The sequence below is a fragment of the Daktulosphaira vitifoliae genome, unplaced genomic scaffold, assembly GCF_025091365.1.
Source record: "Daktulosphaira vitifoliae isolate Bord-2020 unplaced genomic scaffold, ASM2509136v1 Scaffold_5, whole genome shotgun sequence".
NCBI classification, from domain to species: Eukaryota; Metazoa; Arthropoda; class Insecta; order Hemiptera; family Phylloxeridae; genus Daktulosphaira; species Daktulosphaira vitifoliae.
In genome coordinates this window covers 16,282,716-16,291,478 of record NW_026099576.1, presented here as the reverse complement: position 1 = coordinate 16,291,478, position 8,763 = coordinate 16,282,716, and the positions used below count along the sequence as shown (strand labels likewise).

General features: G+C 30.8%; 1 protein-coding gene and 3 non-coding genes across 4 annotated transcripts in view; 2 read left to right on the top strand and 2 right to left on the bottom strand.

Moving 5' to 3' along the window:
* The window catches only part of LOC126907254 (protein slit), a 96,100-nt gene that overhangs the window by 17,708 nt on the left and 69,629 nt on the right, over positions 1-8,763 (top strand). The gene's annotated exons all lie outside the window — the stretch shown is intronic.
* LOC126908724 (5S ribosomal RNA) lies at positions 4-122 on the top strand. The gene has a single exon (XR_007704823.1). It is a non-coding gene; the product is annotated as a 5S ribosomal RNA (ribosomal RNA).
* Positions 401-519, bottom strand: LOC126908743 (5S ribosomal RNA). Its single transcript, XR_007704834.1, has one exon. It is a non-coding gene; the product is annotated as a 5S ribosomal RNA (ribosomal RNA).
* On the bottom strand, positions 3,706-3,824 carry LOC126908739 (5S ribosomal RNA). Its single transcript, XR_007704831.1, has one exon. It is a non-coding gene; the product is annotated as a 5S ribosomal RNA (ribosomal RNA).

The following is an 8,763-nucleotide window of genomic DNA, read 5'->3' as shown; positions in this document are numbered from 1 at the left end:
ATCGCCAACGACCATACCACGTTGAATACACCAGTTCTCGTCCGATCACTGAAGTTAAGCAACGTCGGGCGTAGTTAGTACTTGGATGGGTGACCGCTTGGGAACACTACGTGCTGTTGGCAATATTTATTAAACCGTTTTATATCTTTTACACTTTTAACAGACATAGATTTAGCGCTAAGTATAATAAAATTAATTTCACTAGGCCGTTGTATTGTTTTTTTTTTTTAATTAGGATAGATATACACCATATTCCTCTCTGATTTACAAATTTTTGTGATTCAATAAAAATTCGAACAAAAAATTATATCATAATACATATAATAATGAATGTCTCGGAAAAAAATATGTTTTAACCATCATTAAGTTACTAAGAATTAAAAGCAAAAAGTAAAAGAATTGCCAACGGCACGTAGTGTTCCCAAGCGGTCACCCATCCAAGTACTAACTACGCCCGACGTTGCTTAACTTCAGTGATCGGACGAGAACTGGTGTATTCAACGTGGTATGGTCGTTGGCGAAAACTCAGTTGTTTTCTATCTTATTTATATTATATGGCATACGTGATATAATGACCGTCTCTCTACGAAAAACTTCTATACTGCTTTAGGTTATAAGGGATATTTTCTATTTGGTTGCTTTATCATTAAATTATCTACAGAATGATCGAAATCTGGTAAGAAACTTATTTTCTCAGAAACTATTGATTATTTAAAATTTTTGTAAAAAGAAAAATTATTAAGTATATAAAACTTTACTAGAATATGAAGTTAAATAATTGTTTTTTTTATCCCTTCAGGGACAAAAATGTTTATTTATAATTTTTTTTAAATAGGAACAACTATTTTTGATTTGATAATATTACAGAAAAAAAAATTACAAATAATTTTTTTTTTATTCGAACAACCGTTTACGTTTTATAATTGTTTAAAGATTTTGACTTCCAGAAAAAATACTGTCATTTATTACGTTTCATATATCGGTGGCAGTGCAACCGCTATTTTAGTTAGATTCTTTAGTCTTACAAAACTAGCTATTAATAATCCACCGAATACCAAGTTTGAATCTATTATTGTTATCACTCATTTAGTACGTACTACATTTTTATAGCTAATTTACCTGTCATAACTTGATCATTAAAATTTGGTTTATGCAACAGCAAATAAAAACAATGACTTCTGTATTTAATACAGTAAAATGACAATAGAAATTTGGCCTAAAAACACTTAACTTTAACAAGCTGTAACGGACGAACGGTTAATCGGATGAAAAAAATTATAAGAACAAAATTGTTTGTAATTTTATTTTTTTTATCATATTATAAAATTAAAAATATTTGTTTCCATTTAAGAAAATTATAAATAAGGGTTTTTTTTCTTTGAAGGTACGAAAAAAATAATGGTTTGACTACATATTATAGTAGAGTATTTTGAACTTAATATTTTTTCTCTATAATAAAATTTAAAATTCTCAATATTTTCTGAGAAAATGAGTGTCTTACCAGATTTCAATCACTCTGTATATTAAAATTTAAGTTTAACATAAGAAACAAAGATATATTTTATAAATAACCAATATATTTATACATATGTTATTTTATTATTACAATATACATTCAAATTTGATATTATTACATAACATATATAATAAAGTTTAAATTTCTTAAAAAGCTTTACAATTTTTTTTTCGATAACTGAATATCAGACGAACATACTTAAATTATTTCTTCGTTTATTGATATGCTTATTCAATACATAAAAAATTATTTTTTTAAATATTGACACAGAATAATAATTGAAAACACATAAAGTTATGATAGAATGTTTTACAACAATATTTTAATTAATTATTTGAAAATATTATTAAGAAATTAGAAGAATTGTGTATCTTATATATGTAGAAACAAACATTTTTTTTGAAAATTTATAAAATAAATTAATATGTTGAGCAAAAAAAGGAAAGACATTTAATCCATTTAATTATACATATTAACAATAGTGATACTTATAGTCTTATGAGTTTTTTGATAAAATGGCCTCGTTTGCCATAAATATCAACGGCTCTCACAGCAAAATAGTACTTGTATCCTGGTATGTATCCAGCTAAAAAGTATTGCATTGGATTTGAAGATGATGAAATATCATTTATGAGAATCCAGTGGGGAGAGTTTGCATAAAGATTACTCCAATAATATAGTTCATAATAACAAATATCCTCATGCCGTTTTTTTAATTCTATCTCCCATTGCAGCATCAGGAACATTTCATTTTTTTTTATTGTAAGACTGATTGGCGCTGGTGGGTTATTATTCCGGCCAGGCTCATTTTCAACAGGCAACGGTGGCGGATACCTTAGATTTGTTCTTCCCATAGATGGAAAGTATGTGTTGTGTTCAAATAATAGCGGTTCTTCAAAATCACTCACGCATTCCATTTCTACAAAAATATTATCAATTTAATCAAATATTGCCAAAAATCGTGAAAAAATTATTTATCTAGTAAAATATGTTAGGAAGTAAAATTACGGAGTGCAGTTATTTTCTTAGAAACAATGTTGATTATTAAATAATAATTTATGTAATCATAGAAACAAAACTGCAAATAAATATGTGAAAATGAGTGCAGCTTATGATATTGGCCTATGGATTTAAATACTTGTAAAATGTTCTTACTTAATTTCTAATGCAAAACGATTTTTATGGGGAAATTATATTAATATTATTTTTATAATATTATATTAAAAGATCAAAAGTTCTAAAATATTTTATACATGGAGAAACACTATATGTTATTGGAACTCTATCGCCAATTATCAATCCGAATTAAGGGGAAAGTGATGAACATGCCGTGGCCAACAAGCTTATCTAGTGGGACCCTTATTCTCGTATTTTACTAGTCTAATCATGATTTTTCACAGATTTGAACAACATAGGTTATTAACTAGTGTTTGGATTACTTAATACGTGTAATACTTTGAATCTAGTGATAAAATATGTTATAATTTTTGTAATATGAAATAGTTTTGAACAATTATTTGAATTTTGTAATAAAATATTTAATTATAATATAATGTGTTTTCAATTGTAGAAAAAAAATGTATAATTGATGCGCTCATGTTAATGAAATTGTCTTAATTCTATATGTTAAAAAAAGAAGAGATAATTTCAAAAATAGTCCATTAGATTAAAAATTTATAAATGTTCATTAAACCATTTTTTAAGTTATTATAAATATAAGTAAAAATTTAAAAAAGGACTAAAAATATATGCCAACTACACGCAATGTTTCCAAACGGGCGCCCATCCAAGTTCTCCAAATAATCCTAATTAAAAAAAAAAATTCAACTTCCTGGTGTACTTAATTTTATCATATATAGTGGTTATACTAAGTCTTTTTAGAAGTGTGATTGTAAAATAAAATGAGTATCATTTTTTAAGAAAAAGCCAACAGCGTATACATTCTATAAAAATCGTAATATAGTACAAATAAATTATGTATTTGCNGCCGTTGAATTGTTTTTTTTTTAATTAGGATAGATATACACCAAATTCCTCTCTGATTTACGAATTTTTGTGATTCAATAAAAATTCGAACAAAAAAATGATATCATAATACATATAATAATGAATGTCTCGGAAAAAATATGTTTTAACCATTATTAAGTTACTAAGAATTATAAGCCAAAGGAAAAAAAGTAGTAAAAAAATGCCAACGGCACGTAGTGTTCCCAAGCGGTCACCCATCCAAGTACTAACTACGCCCGACGTTGCTTAACTTCAGTGATCGGACGAGAACTGGTGTATTCAACGTGGTATGGTCGTTGGCGATAGTCAAGTAGTTTTTTAACGTATTTATATTGTGTTAGATACATAATGTAATTGCTGTCTCTCTACGAAAAACGTCTATACTACTGTGGGATATATAAGATTTTTTCCATTGATGAATTTTAATTAACAAGTTTACTCTTTTTCGAATAATTTCTGAACTATTTAGGAAATTACTAGAATTTTTTCTTTTTCGATTGTTTTATGGTTTAATTATTTATAAAATAATTTAAATTCGACCTAATAATTATTAATAATAATACATTTTAAAACCAGTTATTTTAGCATAGAATATCTCTAATCAATTGACCTTTTATTATGCACAGCAAATTTTTGTGCTGTGCTTTTTTCAAATCGGCCTGATGAAAGTAGGTGTCGCAATTGTCAAACGTGGTGGATAATTGAACTTTCCATCAATTGGAAAATATGATCTTGAAACGTAAATATTTTATTAAATCGATGAGATTCATTAGAATCGCATTCCATTTGTAATATTATCAAACTAATCTATAATCTCCAAAAACCTTTGAAAAAAAAAAAATCTGTCAACATATTAGAGTATACAAAATTACAGAATTACAATTTAATTTTTTAGAAATATTATTAGTTATTTATTAAGCTGTACTATTATAATAAAAACAAAACTATAAAAAAAAAACATATATATTATTAGTCTACAGAAATAAATAATTGTAAAGTTAACTAATGACAGCACTTTATACTTAAATTTATGTATTTTTTGTTTTCTGCAAGTTTTATATACGAGATCACTAAAATGATTTTTGATAATGTTTTCATTAAAAAATATATAAATATTTACTGTAATAAAATATATACACAGTTAATTATTATATTAAAATGTGTACATCAATGTGTCTTAACTTATCTCATGATAAGTGGTATATTCTTTTAATTTAGAAAAGTACTTATTGCCAAACAAAAACGCCATTTTTTTTTTGAAAATCTGAAATCAATAACACTTGCACTAGTAAGTAGTAAACTTAAGTAAGATGTGTTTGTGAATAAAAACATATTTGTCGAGTTTGATTTGAAGTGCTTTACTTGTAAAAGTGTATAGATAATTGTGATTCATCAATAACAAGTTATATAACATAAAGGCTTATCATCTTTTCGTAGAACGGGTTGAATTTAAAGAGCACAGAAATATCTTCTGCGAATTTATAATAAAACATTGAGGTCGTTTTTTTTTTTTTGTAACTCTTTCTCATTTCGATCTCTGACACTTTCTGCACACACCACTAAACGGCGTAATTTTGGTTAGTCTTCAATTCGAATGGTCAATTTATAGCTAATTACAGTTTTACTTAAATTCGCTTTGTTCACTCAAATGGATTACGAGCAATGAAAATTGGCCCACGTCGATGTTACAAAACTTGAAACTAATTAAAGTGGCCAATAACGGCGCAGTTTTCAGACGTTGCGGTTTTAATTGTGATTCACTGTACAACAGTTCTAATGACAAGTCGATAGGTTTTCACCCTATCGGCACAGAATTCCAGTACGCATTACATTACCTGCACAAGTTTACATGTATATTTCCCATAATATTTGAGATCTACTGTTTTCATCACTACACTGAGATCGCGTTTAAACAATTTTACGATCAAATGTATCGTTTAAATATCAAAAATCGTTTATTTGCAATCTAAATAGACCCGAAGTAAAAATATCCAGTTGTCGGAATGAGCAAAGTCTGTATTATTATTGATCGAGTTATTTAAACTTAATCAGTTTAGTATTTTATTTGCAATACTATTGTACTGAATTCATGTGGGAATACTGTCCCCAGTAGCTCGTCAAATCTCCGTTACTACTCCGTAATCTACTGGAGATACACTCGAGTCGACTTTTACGAGTGTTTCCAAACGGCTTCTCCCATAATCACCACCACCGCCTTACCACACTGAAGGGGTGAGTTTCGCTGTTTCGTGCATTGTACGCGCCATCATATTATTAGCGGAGACACACCTCGTCCCGACGACAATGTGCACTCGTTTACCCCAGTCGTATGCAGTGCGGACACCGAAGGGGAAATCGTAAAGGAAAACGGTGATTGCTTTGCAATGGTCCCTAGATACATTGGCGCCGACCAAATAGGATTCGCTAGTAGACTAGTATTGTCGGGACCGCTAGTCGATTTTAAACGACTGCTATTCGTTGTGACGTTTTGTTGACGGGATCCCGACACACACGAGATCCCGACACGTCTCTCCAACACGCGCGCGTACGGACCGCTGCCGTTTTTCACAAAAATCTCATTTTTAATTCAGACGCTGCCGCTTCTGGGAGTTTCCGATAAATTACCGAGAAACAGAGCCGGCGATAAATTATTCGTTTGGGGTCACACATAAAATATTAAACAAACTACGCGGTTTTCCGGGTCGTGTGTGCGGCGAGTTGAACCAAAATTGAAAAACACAAAATTCCTAGACCGTTACAACAGTGTTTTTAATGTGTACCGCACAAAATGTTATGACGTTGCTTTAAATTTACTGTCTCGTTGTCGGCGACTTCCATTTTTGGAACAATGGACGTTACCGCCGTCATCGTCCAGACCATAAAATAGTCCTCGGACCGTCAGAGCAGCACTAGTCGAAACTATTTTCATGAGCTTGTTGATAAACATACGCAACAAATTCCCTTTGGATTAACGATATGCTCGACTCGGCTATTAATGAACTGCTGCTGCGATAAATAATGGTTTCACATAGAGATCAGTAAAAGACAAAAAAATGTAAATATTTTTTTTTTACCGTATTAACGTCTGAATACGGAGAATTAATCGCGCGGACGGTAGCAAAGATTCATGAAGGTTTTCATGGCGTCACATCCGTTTAAAATGTAAAAAAAATAAAAGCAAAAGAGGGACACCGACCGATTTAATGGTAGCGGGATGTCCGACCACCCTCAATCCGGTTTTTTTGAATTCCGACGAACCCTAGGCGCTGCTGCTGCTACGGTAGGATACTTTATGGGGAAGATAGTGACACGTGGAAAAAAACCTACGTCGTTTAATGGTTTTCCAATCGGTGCTGAACAAGAGCTGCACACACACGACGAATAATCGTATTCGCCAGTGCTATTGCCGGCAATTATTTCTGATAAACGTGTTTCATTTTCCATGTCATTTACTGTTCAAACGCGTAAGTGGTTTTTGAAAGAGCAGTACGTTTCTACGGCCGCTGTCGGAACAGTTCTGGTCGAACGAACAGCGTCCAAGTAAAATGTACATATATATCATATTAACGTTGACATATTTATTAAAATTCAATACTCGTTTAGTTTTGGATTTTCAGTGCAACACAAATTATTGCCGTAAGGTTATCGTTCTAATTTATTTGCTCCAACGGAGTCCAAACGTTTATTCTACACACAACCGTATTTGCTTCGGCACAGTTTGGGTTGGTTTTTCGTTCCCACAAGTTTTAACCATTAGATATTTCATCCCTCTCGAGACTCCTATAGAGTGATTTTTCTCCTCTCGCCCCGTCGCTCTACGAGATTATCCCTTTAGCTCACTCTAATTGGTATGTCAACACGTTACAAAATGACAAAAAAACATTCCTACGACGCACGTAGAGATAGTAAAAAAAAAAAAACACGGTCGTTTCGACGACACCAGTAGTACACTCTACGAGCCGCTCCATCTGTTGACATTTTAAGAATTAATCGGATGTTACATTCGTAAAAAACCGCCGAATGGAAGAATTTACCGATTATCAAAAGTCACACACGACCACACACGAGCGCGTGTATAAAAAAGGGGAAATTCTTGTAGATACGTCTGTTTTAATTTCCATTATTATTGTTATTATACAACTGCCTCTGGAAGATAAGACGTAGAATAATTACACGGTGGCAGTCTCGTCATGATGTTTTTTTTTTTACTCGTCGGAATCCGTTCTGCTTCATTTAAATCATGTCCATATTAGTGTCTCGAATAAAACTCTGCTGGATGACCGGCCGCCCTTACACACGGGAAAGACAATAAAACGATTTGGGTGTTCGATGCGTTCCCGGAGTTTTATTATCGAAACAAACATTTATAGTAAAAATGTATTATTATTGTATTTTTTAGCCTGTAACGTTCGGGTATTTTGTATGTTTCAGGTGAGTACCGCTTTAAGAAATACTTGTATGAATAAATAACCGTGAAAATGGACCACTTTTTAGAGATTCGCCACGAATCGTACACATAAGTATACTTAGTATATAATTTAAATGCACTGCAATGACGTAATAACAATAACAGTATGTACACCGTCTCTAATGGGTACTCTGTTGGTTATACGTACGTGAAGTAAATTTGAAAACAACCTTAAAATTCACTAAAAACTAAATTGCACATACGCCATTTATACCGCGTTACTTATACGTTTTTATTGCACATCCCTTTTTCATTTCATTCTCGATATTGTTTTTTTTTACCATGAAAAAATATACAGTACTCAATTTATGGTAAAACATGTCCAAGGAATTATTTATAGTATTATAACATCAAGTGGTTTATTGATTTTCCCATTAAGCCATTTTTTTGGTGTAAAATTATAATATTTTAACAAAGTTTGAAAAATGACTGACATACAGTTTATGTGAACTCGAATTACATAATTCATATGAAATATATTTTTGCTCGTGTAAATACAAGTACATTATTAACATTTAAATTGTTTTAACTTATTTTTATGAAAATTTAACGCTACAAACATACCCAAAAATAATAATTTTACATTAATAATTGAATTATTCTTATATTAGTTTTGTTTTTTGCCAACAATGACATTTTTTCGTTATGAACGGATAATATTTAAAATTTTGTATTAATATGTTTTCTTTTACAATTAATATGCGTTAGAAGACATTGTTGAAAAATCATCAGTAATCATTTTAAGTAAACATATTTACTAAGATAAGTGGCG